At 36.7% G+C, this 19827-nt stretch overlaps 1 pseudogene across 1 annotated transcript; it reads left to right on the forward strand.

Annotated features, from left to right (window-relative positions):
• Window positions 1-232: 232 nt before the first annotated feature.
• On the forward strand, window positions 233-5114 carry LOC149182416 (chaperone protein ClpB1-like; annotated as a pseudogene). Its single transcript, XR_016257128.1, has 8 exons — window positions 233-1193; window positions 1377-1546; window positions 1707-1865; window positions 1951-2092; window positions 2287-2468; window positions 2701-2976; window positions 3100-3440; window positions 3596-5114. The product of XR_016257128.1 is annotated as a chaperone protein ClpB1-like (transcript).
• Window positions 5115-19827: the final 14713 nt, after the last annotated feature.

The following is a 19827-nucleotide window of genomic DNA, read 5'->3' on the forward strand; positions in this document are numbered from 1 at the left end:
ACTTCTTCAATCAACTTTTCATTATTACATTATATAATAACCTCTGACTTAACCGAACTTATTTTAGAATGCTATTGAATTATATGAATCAATTTTTTTTTAGCTCTTTCTTCATGGTTGGCTCTTAATCTAAAAACAATTTTGAAAATGCACATTTTTAGGCCGATAGGCCTTCCTTTGAAAGAGACTTTCGTCGTCCTTTTGTTCCTAACGTTGACACCTGGCGTCACATTCAGCGGGCATACAATCGTCTGACATATGTTCGCCGAGTTTATGGCACAATGCTCGGAGTTTACGGGATGCATGCCCGCTGGTTTCGCGCTTAGCGCCATCACATGGCACACCACGCAGGTTCTGTCATTAATTCTCTTCCTGGTAGGACGTCCGGTCACAGTTTTTCCCCTTGGTTCGCCCGCCCAGATCGATGGTAAGAAGCCTCTGCTGCGATTTGACGGTGGATTAGCTGTTGGGCACTTTACCCTACTTCGGTTAGCTTGGAGAAGACCTCTCTTTCCGAGCAGTCTCTCCAGGAAACCTGCTCTGATGTTGATTCTCTCGTAAGTGGTCTCGTTTGGTTTTTCTATCGGGGTATAGCTTATGAATAGGGGTATTCTCCGTCAAGCGATTTCATCTGCTACAGGTGGAGAGGAAACTGTGGAAGCAGTACAGAGAGTCCTTCGACAGGCCCTGAAGAAACTCCCATCCCAGGCCCTGAAGAAACTCCCATCCCAAGATCCTGCCCCCGACAGTATTCCTCCTAACATTGAAATAAGATACTGCATCAGCCGTGCTCGGTATTTACAAAAGAGCAAGGGGGACACTCATTTGGCAGTAGATCATCTTATTCTTGGAGTGCTAAAAAACTCCCAGGTTTCAGATTGCTTTACAGAGGCAGGTGTGAGGATAGAGAGAGTGAAATCTGAAGTGGAGAAGCTCAGAGGAGAGGGAAAAAAGGTAGATACTGCGTCTGGTGATACTAATTTTCAGGCCTTGAAAACATATGGCCACGATTTGGTTGAAGATGCTGGGAAGCTTGATCCTGTCATTGGTAGAGATGAAGAAATTCTGAGAGTAGTTATAATTTTGTCTCAGAGGACCAAGAACAATCTTGTGCTCATTGGAGAGCCTGGTGTTGGAAAGACTGTTGTGGTGGAAGGGCTGGCACAAAGAATTGTTCGAGGGGATGTGCCAAGGTAAGCTCTTTTGCAAGCACACAAATATATATTGTTTGCAAATTTTGGTTTGTAGGTTGCCTTCCCCAAATTTGGGGACTTTTGTGGGTCCGCACTGGTACAGTGTGTTGGGCGGGATTATCTTCAGAATGCAAGCTTGGTAGAGCCGCTAATTCATTTTGTTTTTCAAATGGTTTTAAACAGCAATTTGCTAGAAGTGAGATTGATAGCCTTGGATATGGGAGCTCTAGTGGCTGGTGCCAATTACAGAGGCGAATTCGAAGAGCGACTTAAATCTGTATTGAAAGAGGTAGAAGAAGCTCAAGGAAAACTTATTCTCTTTATTGACGAAATACATTTGGTTCTGGGTGCCGGTAAGAGAAACCTATCTTGGTTACCTACGATTCAATTTTTAGATCTAGCAAATATTATATATGTTATTAGCCTTGATTGATTAAAGGTCCTTTTAAGTGATTGGTTTTAAGCTTCGGTTGTGAAGTAATCGTGTCGAATTGAATTTTGTTTTGTTTCCAGGGCGTATTGAGGGATCAATGGATGCTGCCAATTTGTTTAAACCGATGCTTGCTCGGGGCCAACTTAAGGTGCATTGGAGCAACTACTCTGGAAGAGTACCAGAAGTATGTGGAGAAAGATGTTGCGTTTGAGCGACGATTCCAGCAAAGTGAGTGCTTAGTCGGGTTATTAGACGTATTAATATGGCTGTTCACACGCTTATAGTGGTTTTAATAAATCTGTTGCTATTGATATTATGGGGCAGGTTTATGTAGCTGAACCTCGTGTGATAGACACTATTAGTATCCTTCGTGGTTTAAAAGAAAAGTGCGAAGGTCATCATGGTGTGAGAATATTGGACAGAGCACTTGTAGTTGCTGCCCAGTTATCAAGTAGATATATCACTGGTAAGTATATATATCACTGGTAAGTTGATACCTAGCTATTATGGGTGGAATAAGTTGCAATATGTGTGAATTATCCCAAAAGTAGTGTTTATTACTTGATCATTTGGGGTATTATGTTCTGCTCTTAATTCTTGAGAGATCAAGAACTCCTCTGAGGCATTTTGAAAATCATTATAATCCGTTTCTCTGAACAGGGCGACATCTTCCAGACAAAGCAATTGATCTTGTGGATGAAGCATGTGCAAATGTAAGAGTTCAACTGGATAGTCAACCTGAAGAAATCGACACCCTTGAAAGGAAAAGGATTCAACTAGAAGTTGAGTTGCATGCCCTTGAAAAGGAGAAAGATAAAGCCAGTAAAGCTCGTTTGGCTGAGGTTTGTACTTGAGATAACCTTATTGCATTTTCTTGGCTGTCTTTCTGATCAGTGATCAGTCTGTAGGCATTTTTATTATGATGGGGATTCTCTGATGTAAAGATGTCTATTGAAAATTCTTTGTATGTTGGGGGGTGTTCACTGTTGTTTGACATAGTGAAAATTGTTGGTCGGTAAGAACCGTTAGTATCATAACCTTTAAATAACTCATTTTCTTTTTTGATTCTTATAGGTTCACAAGGAGCTTGATGATTTGAGAGATAAGTTGCAACCGTTGAAAATGAAATACCAAAAAGAAAAAGAGAGAGTAGATGAAATCCGGGGACTGAAGCAAGAATGTGAGAAATTGCAGATTGCTTGGGAAAAAGCAAAGCGTAGGAAGGCTGTGGCGCAAGCTGCAAAACTATACAGGGCCCTTAAAGAAACAAAGACTGAAACTTCTAGAAAAGAAGCTATGGGAAAAAATCTCATGTTAACAGAGAGTGTGGGACCTGATCAGATTGCAGAGGTACGTTGAACGAAGTATCTATACATACCTTCCATCGAATATGATTGATAGAATTTATGTTGGCAACCCAATGAGAGCTATAGTGTCTGATGTTCATGATACATAACTATGTGATGAATGCAGGTTGTGAGTTGCTGGACTGGTAGCCCTGTTACAAGACTTGGTCAGAATGAAAACGAGCGACTGATAGGTCTGGCAGACAGGTTGCATGAAAGAGTTGTTGGACAAGATGAGGCGGTTCAAGCGGTTGCCGAAGTTGTGTTAAAATCGCGGGCTGGACTTGAAAGACCTCAACAGCCGACTGGATCTTTCCTATTCTTGGGGCCCACTGGAGTTGGCAAAACGGAACTTGCAAAGGCTCTTGCAGCTCAATTGTTTGATGATGAAAATCAGCTGGTCCGTATTGATATGTCTGAATATATGGAGCAACATTCAGTTGCAAGGCTCATAGGTGCTCCTCCTGGGTATGTGAACAGCTAGATGTTTCTAATTGAGATTAGTTGATAGCCAGACACTCAATTGGTTGACAGCAAGACGCCTTTTTTTGTATAGTTGTATTTATATTTTTGCTCGATTTGTTGTTGTAATGTACTAAAATGATTTGATGTTGTAATGGCAGTTATGTGGGTTATGAAGAAGGGGGGCAACTGACAGAAGCAGTAAGGAGAAGACCCTATAGTGTTGTTCTTTTTGATGAAGTTGAGAAAGCACACACTTCAGTCTTCAACACTTTGCTTCAAATGCTTGATGATGGTAGACTTACGGATGGACAAGGTCGCACTGTTAGTTTCTCAAACAGAGTCATTATCATTGCTTGCTGCATTGTCTGGCCACACAACAGTAAAAACCGCAAGAGAGAATGTCATGCAAGAAGTATGCACACGCATTCCTGGACTCTGTGTATGCATCTTTTTCATATAATTTTATCACGAAGTTGGCTGCGGTGCTTTGACATGCCTTTGAATATTGTTGCAGGTTAGAAGACATTTCAGGCCACAGTTATTGAATAGACTTGATGAGATAGTTGTATTTGATCCTCTTTCTCATGATGAGCTCAAGAAAGTTGCTAGACTACAGATGAAAGATGTAGCAATTCGTCTTGCAGAGAGAGGCGTTGCTTTAGGGGTTACAGATGACGCTCTGGATCTTGTTCTTCAGAAAGCCTATGATCCTGTAAGTATCACCTTGTTTCTTTTTTATTCAGTCTAACTTGCCAGGGGATGTGCCCCCGACCCTAATAAACTTGACACTGCATCTCCTTGACGAGTCGCTTCTCCCTTTCCCTATTGCAGGGGACATGACCCACTCCTTGGAAACATGTCTCCACATCATAGGAGATGTTGTGGGAGGGTTCCCTGACTAAATTCGACTTACCTCCCTTTGAAACAATCTAGAATTGCGATTTATATGTTCTATTCTGATGCCTGGTATTTTTCATTCATAATGTTTGCTCGGTGTTCTTCATGTACAGTGATTTTATTCAAGGTCTGATTTCTATTTTCCATGCCCTGTCATATAAACCTGTGTGGAAAGTTATTCTAGGAGTTTGATGTTTTGCAGAGTTTTGGTCGTGGTGGCCAACAGTGAATATTAAAAGAGCAGGACTTTTCAGTTTACAATTTCATTTTCTCAGATTTTCAATTCTCTCAATTTTCGCTTTCAGTTTCAGATTTTCCGATTTTCAATTTCGATGCTCTTCATTTCGATTTTCACATAATGTTCTTCATCCAAACTTTCACATAATTAGTGAAAGAATCCTATTGATATAAATTCCAGGTATTTTTAATTATTCATACATCAAAAAAAATATAAATGTGTATCTTGATGTTCCCTCCTAACATGATTTTAAAAAGTGGGTACTCAGCTTTGTATATTGCCCTTCGGGAAGCCTATCATCCTGGAAGTAAAACAATCTCTTTGTTTCAGTTTCTTATTCAGAGTCTGTTTTGCCAGGTGATGTGTTCCCGACCCCAGTAGTCATGTCTTTGCATTTCCCTTTCCCGGGGATGCTTCTCCCTGTTCCGTGACACTACGAACAGGTGTTTGTGGTGGTTAACTGATCAAGACTACACTGATGTAAGTTTTCCCACACCATACCTGGTTAAATGATGGAAATAGGGCACTTGTTTAGATTTTCATTTTTTCTATTTGTATATCTAAATGTAATGCTGGGTATGCTAAATACATGTTTGAAGGGGTGTTTATTTTGGAGGAGTATTGTTGTCCCCAATGACTTGAGAATCAGCGTACGAGCAGCCTCTGATGATCAAAGTTCAAATTTGTCTATGATGCAGTGCAAGTATATAACATGTCCAAATTATTTGGACTCAAGGATCAAGGTTTCACAAAGAGGATTAAATTGATGAATATTTTTGATATTTCATATTATTGACAAAAGACATTCCATTATCATCATATCTATTGATGCCAGGTCGTTGGTCCCTAAAGAAATCAGATACTGGATGTTGTAAAAGTTCTTCTTTACAAGTGAAACATATCTTGCAGATATTGGATAATTGTTTTTGTTTATTTTTTCTTTTCCCTCCAACTTGCATTTCAGAACATCTTTTTCCCACTTTTTCCATTTGATATAATTGTTATTTGGAGCTAATTTCCAATTTTAAAGCAGTCCAGGATTACTCTACATTGGTGAACAAAGTTAAATTGAAGGTTTAAAATTTAAATGGATTTGTTGTGCCAAGGTCCCATTCTTGTTGAATTCTCCGGAAGGGGAGTGTCTTTTGTTTTATTGATTGGAATCCTGTCCAGGCTGACTTTTGAGATTAAGTTATTTGACAGTGACATGGATTTAAATAAAGAGATATAAGGGGAGGTGCAACTTTTGTGAATGATTTCTTCCTCAACACTATTTTGTAGGATGGCTTGTTTATGTAAAAGTTTTCGTCTGATTAGCCAGTAATCAGTTATATAATTTCAATGATAGCAGTTTGCAAAAAAATTCAATGATACAATTTGTTGTTTTAAAATGCCCAAGCAGTGAGTTATAACATTTACTCACGCACTTAAAAATTTGGAATTGGTTTGATCTTGATCCTCTCAATGATTAAAGTATTTTGTCTGATCTCAGAGTAGTTCTTTCAATTTGGTTGGTTGTATATTTATTATTTTAAAAGACGTACTTTTTTCGGGACTATTCCTTATAGCAGGCAACAATTAGCTTATGAAACTAAGCCAACGCCTAATCCTATATTCATCTAGGACTATACATGTCTTTGAAATTATCACAATTTAATAATCTTATCGGCCTCTCTTTCTTTTTTTGTTATATGAGGGGGGTGTCGAGGCTTCAAAACTTCTCGGGATTCAATCAAAGATCGACTACAGAGCTGACACATTCGAGGTGCTCGTGATTCGTGAGCAGAATCATGAGAAGAGTATTTTTGGTTTCAACATTGATGTTGTAATGTACATATCTCTAACTTTGATATATTTGTGAGCTTATAATATGTTACAATGTTATCTTTTTTATCCTTTTCATCTAAACATGTATTTACATTAAGAATGTTTTGGATTTATTAACATAGCAAATCATAAGTTTCAATAAATTAAAAATGAAAATTTGTGTGGACAACTTTCTTTCTTCTTGGTAGAGTATTTGGATTTTGCTCTATGTATGTGCATAATTCTTTCCAAAGGCAATTTGTTTCTGTAATTGGCTTGCTTTTCGCTCCCTAAGTATTCAATCTGGTTGGGTAGAGAAGTATTGTCAAATGCTAGGGGATAGTCATGGTGGTTATTGCCTTGGTCACTAGAAAGCTTCGTAGATGCTTGGCCATCTATAGAGGTTTGTTAATTTGAGGTAATTAACTTACTCTAAAATGAAATAAGACATTCAATGTGTTCCGTGTAATATAGATATAAACAAAACATCTAAAGAAAAGTAATTGCACAATGATCCAGTCCAAGAAAACAAGGTTTTTCACAAACCAATTAAGACTTTCAACCTTTTCGGCTTATTTTCTTATATCAAACATTTGTGTAGGGTTTCAACCAATTAACATTTCATTGAGTATATATCTACAAATCAAGGATTTTGGGATCAAATCCCACAAAGCAATTCTATACCTACTCTTCAAATTCCTTCAAGCTTTTGAAAGTAAAACCAATGAATTATCAATATAATTTTACAATAATAAAAAACAATTAGAAGGCCTTTAGCCAGCTCAAATTGCTCATCTGTTAGGCTTGAACCAACATCTCTTCTAGAGAAATTCAACAATTCTAATTTAATAATCCTATCGGCCTCTTTTTGTACCTTTTGGGACAATTGCTAGTCTAAATGTTAGATATGTTTTGATAAAGGTCAATACTACTATTTAACTGTTTTTTCTATTTATCTTTATTTTTGTCTTTATCTAATAAGGGTTTTGCTAGCTTTAACTTTACTTTTCTAAAAATAACTTTTATAGTTTTCATCAAAAGTTGATTTTGTATCTGAAAAAAAATATCTCTTCAAATATCATAACACACCTATATTTCTTGTCTTCCCATTTACCTCCATCTTGGTCTATATCTAATAAGTGTTTTACTAACTTTTCATTTTACTAAAGGAATTACTTGTACATAATATTTTTTTTCTTAATCCTTTTCCTTGCTATGCTCATTTGCAAGTGGACAGATTTCTAAAGATAATTTCTATAGTTTTCATCTAAAAGTAGATTTTGTATCAAAAAATACATCTCAAACACAGATATTTCATGTCTTCCCATTTACCTACATCTCTATCTATATCTAATACTAAAGAAATTACTTGTACATGATATTCTCTTCTTGATCTTTTTCCTTGAAATTACTTGTACATAATATTCTCTTCTTGATCTTTTTCCTTGCCATATTCATTTGCAAGTGGACAAATTTCTAAAGATAAATTGTATAATTTTCATCAACAATAAATTTTATATCAAAAAATACATCTCTTTAAAAATCATAAACACCTATATTTCTTGCTTCCCATTTACCTCCATCTTCATCCATATCTAATAAGTATTTTACTTTTGATTCTACTAAAGGAATTTCTTCTTCATCCATATCTAATAAGTATTTTACTTTTGATTCTACTAAAGGAATTTCTTCTGCATAATATTCTTCTTATAGGAATTGCTTCTGCATAATATTCTTATTAATCCTTTTCTCCATCTTCATCTATATCTAATAGGTGTTTTACTCCCTTTGGATTTTACTAAAGGAAGTAAATAGGTGTTTTACTCAATTTTGGTTCTATTAAAGGAATTACTTCTAAGGAAGTAAATAGGTGTTTTACTCAATTTTGATTCTATTAAAGGAATTACTTCTGCATAATATTCTTCTTAATCCTTTTCTTTGTGATGTTCATTTGCAAGTGGATACATTTCTAAAACTAACTTCTATAATCTTTATCAAAAGTCAATTTTCCTTTTTCCTCTTAATCCTTTTCTTTAAGATGTTCATTTGCAAGTGGTAAATTTCTAAAGGCAACTTCTATAATTTTTATAGAAAGTAAATTTTCAAGATCATAAGACACTTATATTTCTTCTCCTCCCCTCCAAGTTTGTCTAGTTCTGTCATATGAGCACTTGTACAACCAAAGAGCCTACTTTTTTAACCTATGGTTTGTCTAGTTCTGTCATATGAGCACTTGTACAACCAAAGAGCCTAGTTTTTTAACCTATGGTTTATGATCAGACCACGAGCCTACTTTTTTAACCTATGGTTTGTGATCAGACCACGATTCTTCTAGCCTGGTTTTTGGCATGTAAGAGGTTGGCTACAGTAAATCATTGTACTGTAACGCTGATATTGTCAGGAGTTCCACCCTCAACAGTCAAAAGGATTTGAGCAACTAAAAGAAAAACATAACTAGGGTTTCAAGATAATAATAAAAACAGCATCATTTCTCAATTAACAGTAAAGATTGAATGGCAAACATATACTTCCCTGTAAGAGCAGTTATCTACCTCGTCTAATCTCCCGCCTGGTATGCTTATGGCCGAAAAAGGACTTTTAGCGCAAATAGCCGTGATCGAACAGAAACTTGAAACCTCTTGCACACTGTGCACAATTTCCTGCATCAAAACAATATCAGGAAAGATAACTCCTCGACTGTAATATACGCTCAATGGGATACGAACACCATGCGAGATTCGAACAGAGTACCTCGAAGCTGAAACCGAGTTCGAACTCGGGACCTTCTGGATCAAAAACTCTGAGCGAAACTCCGTCAGTTCCGGGCCAAAATTGCCGAAATTCGAGCCCCTGGCTATGCAGACTATGAAAAATCAAATAACCCCGGGAGCTTAAGCTGCCGTGGAATAGATATGGGATGTCTGAAAACCCTGGAAATGTCACGGGCCAAAATTGCCGAAATTCGAGCCCCTGGCTATGCAGACTATGAAAAATCAAATAACCCCGGGCTTAAGCTGCCGTGGAATAGCTGCCGTGGAATAGATATGGAATGTCTGGGAGCTTAAGCTGCCGTGGAATAGATATGGAATGTCTGAAAACCCTGTAAATGTCAACAATTCTTGGTGAAACTCTTGGCCACGCATTGCAAAGAAGAATAGAACGAAGGGGGATGGCATGTGTACTTTCTTTTCTGCATGTTGCTTCCACGTGGCAGATGGAATAAAATCTTGTGGTTCAAATCGCGCGAAACATTTATTTGATTTCATTTTGCTTACAATTTGGTCCAAATTTCATAAATGTGCTACGTGGCAACATGGGAATGGTGGTCTGAGGGGAGCGATGTGATCCATAAGTTTTATTTTGGTCCCATTTTTTTTTTTTCTCTTTTTTCACCTTGAGAGATATAAAATCACCATTTGCATGCATTCAAATCACAGGGTTAGTGGCCACCCACGTAACCCCATCTAACATCTTGTCTTGGTCGAGAGTTTTGATTAATAATGTTTTGGTATTTGTTAATTAAGTTAGTAATTATAATATTTGATTCAGGGTTATTTATATATCAGTAATTGTTTTCAAAAGGTATTATAATACGAAAAGAAAAAGGTTGAAACTTTGCAGTTTATTTTTTTTTAAATTCAGTTTATGCAGATTAACAATGATTTAAAACTGATTATGAGAGGGTATTTTTGCTCTAGCTATTGTCTGCGACAATTACTTTAATTGGTTTTTTTTAGGTTTTGTCTAGGAGGGGTATAGTGGTTGGAACATTAGTTATGCAGTTGTCTATAACGTGATTTTTTGAAAGTTTTTCCGGCGGGTTTTTCCGGGCAGGAATTTATTGGAATCGCAAGTTTGATAGTTAGTTTCTGCACAATGAAAGCGTCCCAGGGGTTTTCGAGGGTGCTGAATCCAAATATGCAATTAAAAAACCATTTTAACTGCAACAAATCAAGATTTAACCTCAATTTCTTCCGCCGGATTCCGTCACCGGAATCTCAAAAAAGTCGCATTATAGACAACTCCCATTAGTCATTGTTGCTTTTTTTTCTTTTTTTTTTGTTAGTGTTTTGGTTTCACAGTGTTTTATTGGATATTGTTATTTTCTTTTGTTTGTTGTTGTTGTCAGTGGGTCATTGCTCAACATTCACCTTGTTCTTTCCAATGTGGTTACGTTTCAGGATTTTTGGGGCTTTGTTGTTGGTGGTCCATTGCATGTGGGGAGTTGAGGAGGCGGGCTCGTTTTGGTGGCCTAGTCCTTGTTTTGTGCCTCTTCCATGATGTGCTGATGCGTTCCTTATACTCTGGTGTCGTTACCAGGGTTTTTGTTGAATGCCTGCTTGTTTTTTTATAATAGCATGCTCTAGGCTTGTTTGTTGAGGCTTAGTGGGCTGCCTGTCCCTAGCTTTTGGCTAGTTAGTTGGTCAACATTTTTGTTGGAGTTTCTGGCTTGTATTTTATGCACCTTTTAGGGTTTTTTCTGATTTTTGGTTGCTATTTTTTGGGGTTCTTGGCGAGGCTGAGTGACTGCTTCTTGCTTTGTCTTCAACCTTGATGCTTTGTCGTGAGGTAATAATACTCAAATACATTCAATATATGCAAAATGTAACTTTGTTCCTCTTTTAAATGAATAAATTTACGATTTTTTTTTAAAGAAAAAAACATTAATTTAAAACTAATAGAAAAAACAATAATTTAAAACTAATAGAACATATTAAAAATAATAACAATAATAAAAAATAAATAAATATTATATAAAAATGAAAACATATTGATATTTGTGAAAATCAATAATTACAAATATAAATTAAAAAAACAAAAATAAATATAATAAACCAAATAGAAATATGTTGTTAATGATGTAAAAGTATGTAGTGAAATCAATTTATGTAGGTAACATATTCAACCAATAAACCTACATAAACACATATATTTTTATTTGTTTCCATGGTAATTTAACAATGAAACCTGTCTAATGTTATTCCCATTTTGATGGGGATGGCAAATCCTCACTACAAAAGGAAGACTAACTATATCCCAAGAGATATAACTAAAGGCTCTAGGTTGGAATTTGATGGATGGATAATATTGATCAACTATTGGAAGGCGTTGGATATCAGCTAGATTATAGGGATTTGATAAATGGATAGTGAAAGAAACATTCATAGTTATCTAATAGAAATCGACGACCATGGAGAAAAGGTCCAATTACAAATGCACATTGACAAACCAAACCATGATGGTGGATTTTAGTGTGTAGATTTAAGGGATCGATGGTGGAGGACGTGTTAATGTTAATTTAACAAAGATCAACTCATATTGAACCATTTAGAAGTCACATCAAAGTCACATCAAGACATCTGTTTCCATAAGAGGAAACACCACTGGCATAAAAATGAAAATCAATCAAGAAACGTTAGGGAAATACAACATTCAATATAGGCAATTCCTATTTCCAACCCCATTGAAACATAAATGCAGCCTGACATGCAAGGGATATAGCAGTTCTCTTGTATTTATGTTTCAATGGGGTTGACTTTGGCATTTTAGCAACAAAGCAACTGGTATATCCCTTGCATGTCAGGCTGCATTTATGTTTCAATGGGGTTGGAAATAGGAATTGCCTTCAATATAAAGAGTCTTAAATCCACTTGTATATATCTCAACATAAGATTTCACGTACGAACTAGATGTGATTTGGTGGATAGTTCAACGATTGACTTGGTGGAGGGAACATATTAACATAAATGTATGAGTCATTCTTGGTTGATGGGTGTGAGTACTGTGTTGAAGTGTTTCTTTTGCGTGGCTTCAATACATGGACTTGTTTAGTTACACTGAGCACAAATTTATATGTTGATTATTATGAAGTTGTCGCACATAAATTTATATGTTGATTATTATGAAGTTGTTTTTAGTGTGATTTTTTTGGACTTTTTCACGCTAGAATTTGATGGAAAAAAATTGAAGTGAAATCTTGATTTGTGTTATTTAAATTGGTTTTTGACTATATATATGGAATCAACACTCTGAAAAACCCTTAGGGCACTTAGATTGTGTAGGGGTTACCCATCAAGCTTGTGATTTCAATAAATTTTTGTCAGATTTTAGAGAAATTAAATCCAAAAAACCCACCGGAAAAACTTCCAAAAAATCTCACTAAAAACAACTTGAATTACTATAAAGATTTCATTCCAGAAAAACTTCCAAAAAAATCTCACTAAAAACAAGTTAAATTACTATAAAGATTTCATTCTTTAAATTTTATTTAAAGAATTATGAATTAATTACTCTCACATCATAATTTCTCTCCCAATCCTTAGAGTTCTTGGGATACAGTATGAATAGATGAACTAACTTGGATTCTCATCTCTTAAACCATTCTAGAATATGCAATTATTATTGTGAGCATGTTTGAAGGCACTGAAAAGTTGTAATTGTATATATTATATTTTCGTCCCTTTGATTTATAAATATGTAATGAAGGGCATTATGAATTAATTAGTAGATGCATTTTTCATGAAAGCTTTAGGTTTTCTTATAAGTTAGTTTTGAATTTAAAAGTGTTATAGTGATTCATTAGAGTTAGCTTTGAATTTAAAAATGCTAAAGTGATTTATTAAAAAGTATATTCATCATAAATTTAAAGTATATTAGTAGAAATGGAGGGTTGGTTATGGGAAAATGAGTTTGTAATAATAGATGGGGTATTTGATGTGTTCAGTTTGTTGATTTGACTTAATGACCCTTGAGATTGTTTAAACTTCCTTCCCAGTGTCCATAACTTATTCAACAATGATACTACATGCCCATTATATTCTCAATATAAACAATCAACATTCAAAACAATGGAAAAACAACATCCAAGGGCTAAAAATAAAAAATAACACCTTTTCTGCATGAATGGGATAAATTAAGATATGATAATGGTGGGTATTTACACACATTTATAGAGAGACAACTAGGTAACCATTGCGACATTCTTCTCAACTTACTTCTTCATCGTAGCAAGGTCCCCATATAATCTCATTCAAATGAGATCTACATTGCATTTGAAAAGAACCAAATGCCTCAGGCCTGATTATATTGTAATATACACATGAAGGCTCAACTCCTCTATGTGGCTAGTTTCATGCAACAAAATATTGCACACTCTAGTCTCATTCTACCCAAAAAAAATCACAATAACTCACAATACACAAAACCAAAAGAAGTCAGTATATTATCAAAAACTAAAATTAATTACAAATTAATAAAACCTACACAAAAACCACAAACCAATACTTGAAAACAACTCAACAAAACTTATCATTGCAATGCATTTTTGTGTGTCTATGCATTAATGCAACCAATCAATACCCAAATAACATTTGTGTGTGTAGTCTCATGCAACAAATATTGCACACTCTAATCTCATTCTACCTAACAAAACATCATAATAACTCACAACACACAAAACAAAAAAAAACTTAGTATATTATAAAAAACCTAAATCGATACTTGCAATCAACTCAACAAAAATTCTCATTATTGTGCATTTTTATGTGTCTGTGCATTAATGCAACCTATCAATACCCAAATAACATAACCCAAAAAAAACCTTTAATGACTTACTAAGACTTTAGTAGCCAAAAACTTAAAGGGACATCTCCTTTACAATACACATGATTTTGTCATATATTCTTCACTGTCAATTGTCCAAAAATATCCTTGCTTAATACAATACACTTAAACCTGTCATATAATAATATTAATCTAATTTTAAGGTCAAGGCTAAGCTAGACATCAAATTGGCGTATGAGACCATCTTGTTTGTGGGACAAGGGACTTGCCTCTGTAGCAATTTGACTGCTAAAGTCTACGAAGTTGTACATACTCTATCCCCCTTTTGGATTTGAACCAATGAAATCTTACAAGGGAACAAATGTTCTTAATCATTAAGCCCACTCACATTGTCATCTATTCTTTTCTCCCTCACAAGAAGATAAAATTAAGTGTATTAAATGTCTCATCATATCTTCTTTCACTTGCTGACACTCTGCTTTCACCTGGTGACAGTCCAAACATCTAACCATAAACTGTGCCACTTCCTTCTTCATATTTGGCCAATAGTAGAACTTTACCATTGTCAATGTCTTCTGATATCCTGGGTGACCTGAATATGGCTTGACATGAAATTCCCTCAAGATAAACTTCTTGAGTCCACTTTCATCTCGCAATAGATCATGTCCATCTATTGTGAGATGATAGTACACATCTTGATCACCTATACTATTGTAACCTGTGCCTAAGCTCCTTGTACCTATCATCCTGTTGTCCCTCTTGTAAGAAACAATCCTGTAAATTTGTCCCATACGAGCTCACAACCGCAACATGGTTCATCCGCACTCTCCTGTTGAGAGAAAATGCAACCCTGTTCTCCTTACCCTTAATGTATCCGATCTTGAAGTGAAACTCACTAATTGTGGCCAATCACCTAGCTTGCCTGGCATTTAGATTTGGTTGGTCAAACATATATCTCAACCCACTATGATCGCTCATTAATACAAACCTCCTACCAAGAAGATAATGCCTCCACATCTTCAAGGCATGAATAATAGCTGCCAACTCAAGATCATGAGTCACATAGTTCTTCTTGTGCTCATTCTGTTTCTTGGACTCATAACACACCACCTACCCCTCCTGCATCAATACTCCACCAAGTCCTCCTTTGCAAGCACCTGTACACATGACAAACTCTTTATTTGAATCTGTAATCTTAAGAATTGGAGCATTTGTCAACAACTGCTTCAATTGCTGAAAACTGGCTGAACATTCCTTTGTCCATTCAAATTTATTACCTTTTCTTTGCAATGATGTAATAGGATATGCAATGTGTGATAAGTAACTAATGAACCTCTTGTAATAACTTGCAAGCCCCATGAATGATCTGACCTCATCCACATTCTTAGGAGTTTCCCACTCCATGATAGCCCTTATCTTTTCTGGATCCATTGTTATGACTTCCTTGGAAACAACATTTTCCAAGTAATGTACCTCTTTCTGAAAGAAACTGCACTTGCTAAGCTTGGCATACAACTGATGCTCTCTTAGCAATCTCAATATTGCTGCTAAATGTTCGACATGCTCTTCTTCATTCTTAGAATATATCAATATATCATCAATGAATACAACCACAAAATTGTCTAGATAGGATGCACATAAAAGTAGTTAGGGCATTAGTCAAACCAAAAGGAACCACAAAAAACTCATAATGCCCATACTTGGTCCTGAAATCAGTCTTGTATATGTCATCTTCTTCGATGCGTACCTGATGGTATCCTGATCTTAGATCAATCTTCGAGAACACTACTACTCCCTTCAATTGATCAAACAAGTCATCGATCTTCGACAATGGGTACATGTTCTTGATCATTACCTTGTTTAGTTGCCTATAATAAATGCACAACCTGAGAGTACCATCCTTCTTCCTCATGAACAACACTGGTGCACCCCAAGATGATACACTTGGCGTAATATACCCCTTATCAAGCATTTCCTTCAGCTGCAACTTCAACTCTACTAACTCCGTTGTGCTCATCTTGTAAGGTGCATTTGATGTTGGTGTTGCTCTTGGTACCAACTCAATGGAAAATTCCACTTCCCTGTGGGGAGGCAACTCTGGAATCTCCGCTAGAAACACATCTTGAAACTATTGTAATACAGGGTACCTCTTAAATATTTCTGCATCCTCAACATCCTTACCCTTATCACTGGAAATATGAATTGCGACCATTACACACCCTTTCATGAAATTGCGCTTAGCCTACATAGTTGTGACCATTCTAACTGATGTAGGATTCCTCTTTCCATGCAAGATTCTCTTTTCCCCATTATCATCCAGGCACTCAATGGCATTGTCATAACTATCTACTTTGGCATTGTGAAGATACAACCAATCCATACCCAAAAGCATACTATATGATCCCAATGGCAGTACATTTAGATGTGCTATTGTAGGCATACCATTCATCTCAAATACATAAGCTCTTACCCAGTGATGAATTCTCTTCTTAGTACCTGTATCCAACTACTCCAACCAAGACTCTGCCTGCACTTATTTTCTCAAGCCACACTTATCTACTAGGTCGGGATTAACATAACTATAATTAGATCTAGGATCAATCAAAATAGAAACAACTCAACCACATAGCTTACCTTCCATCTCAAGAATGGATTCCTGGTTATCTACCTTCTTGTTTTCCATAGCTGCATAAATTCAAGGAATGTTATGACCAACATCCCCAACTATCTGTGCCTCCTAAGCGTTATAGATCTGAGGCTTGCCACCCTGGTGCAATGGAAAATCCTTCTTGCAATGATCTTTGCCACATATCCAACACTGCAATGGTCCCCTACCATCACTTATGTTCTGTTGCTCTCCAGGCTGTGACCCATGTCCCTTCTCAACTGCATTGAACTTCTTGTAAGGAGCAACATTTTCTTTCTCACCTGCATCCTGAGGTCTTCCCCGCTTCAGTGGCCACTTCCCTTTAACTTTCTCATTCCCCTTCAAATCACACTTAGGCTCAACTTTGCATTTGAATTGCTCATAACAATGCTTCAACTTCCGGATGGCCTCCTCCAACGATTTAGGCTCATCAAACTCAATTTGGTCTCTATATGTTGCTGGAAACCCATTGATGAATCTTTGAATCTTAGCCTTCTCATCCTTGAGGTAAGGCACATACCTCAACAACTCCAGGAACTTGCTAGTATACTCATCATCTGTCATAGAACCCATTTGCAACTCATAAAATTCCTTATCTCTATCATCATGGTACCTCTCTAATAGGTACCCACCAGATATTTGCTTTCCCTTTAAGACTAAAGATGGCTAGTTTGGATTTCATGTTCTCTGAGTAGTTATGCAATCTGAAGAATTTTTTCATCCCAATCAACCATGCCTCTACATCTTCTGACTTCTTCATCTCTCCATCAAATGTAGGAGGCTTGAATTTCTTGAACTCCTTAGGCAAGTACTCACTCTTCCTGGAAGGATGATGATGGTGATGATTGTGATAATTTACCCTGGATGAGGAATTAGAATGATGCCCATACATACCAGTCCTCATGTCAGGTGTATCCAGTGATCTACCACCTATGAATGTATCCCTTTATCCAACTTGTATTCAGATCGAGACCTGTAACCATATGATCCATTAGTTTTCTCTTCCTACTCTTGACTGATCCTCAACTACCCTTGTCTCTACAAATCTGACAAGATCTGAAGAATCAATGTATTGACTTCTGCTTGCCTTTCTTGAGTCCTTGTAATTATTTCTTGAGCCTCAACCAACCTGTCATTGTATGCTTTGTAACTTCTTATCTCTGCCCTCAAACTCTTGAATGTATGTGCTATACTAGGAGAATGCTCATCTCCTTGTTGCCCAACTGATCTGTAGGGAGAGTCACGGGAATTATATTCTACCATTTTTCTTGTCATCTTTGGTTCTCTTCTTCCTGTAAGTATACCATGTAAGATAACCAAATAGATACCAAAATCAAAACCATACCTCAATGACGTTCAAGGGAAGCTTATGTCATCTGCAAAATAAATCCACATTGGCATGATACATGTATAATCATAATCATATAAAATCAATATATCAACATCATGCATGAAAATACCAATTGTCTACCATGACCCCATGCATGACAACCATAATCTTGACAACATCATATTTTACCCAAAGAGAACGCAACCTGCTATGATACCACGCTGTAACCGCCTCCTCCCACATTTACCCACTTTCACCAGTTTCATGGGGTAAACATGCGCTAAGGGTCACTATGATAAGACTCATCCTCCTATATGAACTTAAGGAAATCAAGTTGACAACTTAGGACCTTATTGACTAGGTGTTACAGGACCTCCAGGAGCTACCCAACCTCTCCAGGTGTCCAACCCTTGAGCTAACTCTCTTTTCACTGACTAGGGATATCAGTCGCTTTTTTGACAAGGCCTATAAGCGACTGTAAGCCTTCATTCACTCTCGTAGGCCTGCTTCCCAGCGACTATGGACTTTTCCAGTCAGTTTTTTTCCATCGAACTTGAATTGTGAGCCACTTTTTCAAGGATAGCACTTAGGCCTCTGCCCAGAAATCAATGAAACTTCCAAAGATGATAAATAACATAGGAACAAAGCTTCTAAACCAAAAACTTGAACAAGGACTTGACCTGACCCCTCTCAACTAGGACAGGCATCCCATCAAACACATGGTAAACATGTAACCTACAGTTTATGAATGCATATCTAAACATAGGGATATGAAACTTATCTGAGGTTTAACAATAAGGACCAATGCCTTCTCAAAATAGTTGTCATAACACCAATTTGGTCATGCATTCATTAAACATGCATTCATTAATTAAAGTATGATAAGAGCCATACCTAAATTTGTCATATAACCATGATTATAGCCAATATATAACCAGGTAGATAACAATGATAGAACAACCACAAAATCCACATAATAATAAGTATAATTACTCATCAAAGGCAAGAGGAACTTAGCTCTTATTAACCACACACAAAAGCCAACCAAGTTAGGGACTTCCATGTACCACCGACCATAGATTGGGATGAATCAAATATCTCTTTCAGCCAATCACCCCTGTGCCATATTCCAAGTATGAATGTGGGATTTCATGGGATAAACCAACCCATAAACAACCAAGGGAATCCAAAAGTTAAACCACCTCCACCCTCACCATACCGTGATCTCACCTAAAGTGGTCCAGATATCACAAAACCAAACTGAGCTTGGATGCCTCAGAATTCCTTCACCATCCCTTGAGGAATTTTTCTTGTCTCCACCCACCTGTTGAGGGATTCCCAGAGAAAACCATCGCCACTCCCAACCCTTGGGATTTGTTTGAGACCACCTCACCTGGATCCAAAACCTTCTCGCAATCCAAAGCTCAACCAAGAAATAATCCCATCACACCATGACTATATGAAAATGGCAAGGCAAGGCTAAAACCACTATCGAAACCCGACAAAACGCATGCCAATGACAACAAATAAACCAAATACACACATTCATATACCATGCATGCCAAAACCAACTAGGAAATCATACATGTGACTGGTTACCTGCAAGTATTCCCACTGAAGTTTCTTGATCCAACCTTTCCTTGCTTGATCCTTGCTTGATCCTTGCTTTCCTTGTCCTTGTCCTTCTTGCTTTCTTACTTCCCTTCTCCTCTCTGAGACTAATTCCAAAACAAAACTGACAAAAGGCCAACCAACGAAAGTTGTGAACTAGTCCTTAGAAGCCTTTTTATTATTGAGGCCTCTATTTCCTTCAATTTCCTCTATTTTTCCATCAATTTACTCGTCACATGCAACCTGTGACCTTTCACCTTCCTTTTCTCCTAATTTCCTTAATTTATTTTCATAAATA

Source organism: Pinus tabuliformis, chromosome 3_2 (genome assembly GCF_031772625.1).
Source record: "Pinus tabuliformis cultivar Carrire ecotype Pingquan chromosome 3_2, CPIR1, whole genome shotgun sequence".
In the NCBI taxonomy this organism is placed as follows: Eukaryota; Viridiplantae; Streptophyta; class Pinopsida; order Pinales; family Pinaceae; genus Pinus; species Pinus tabuliformis.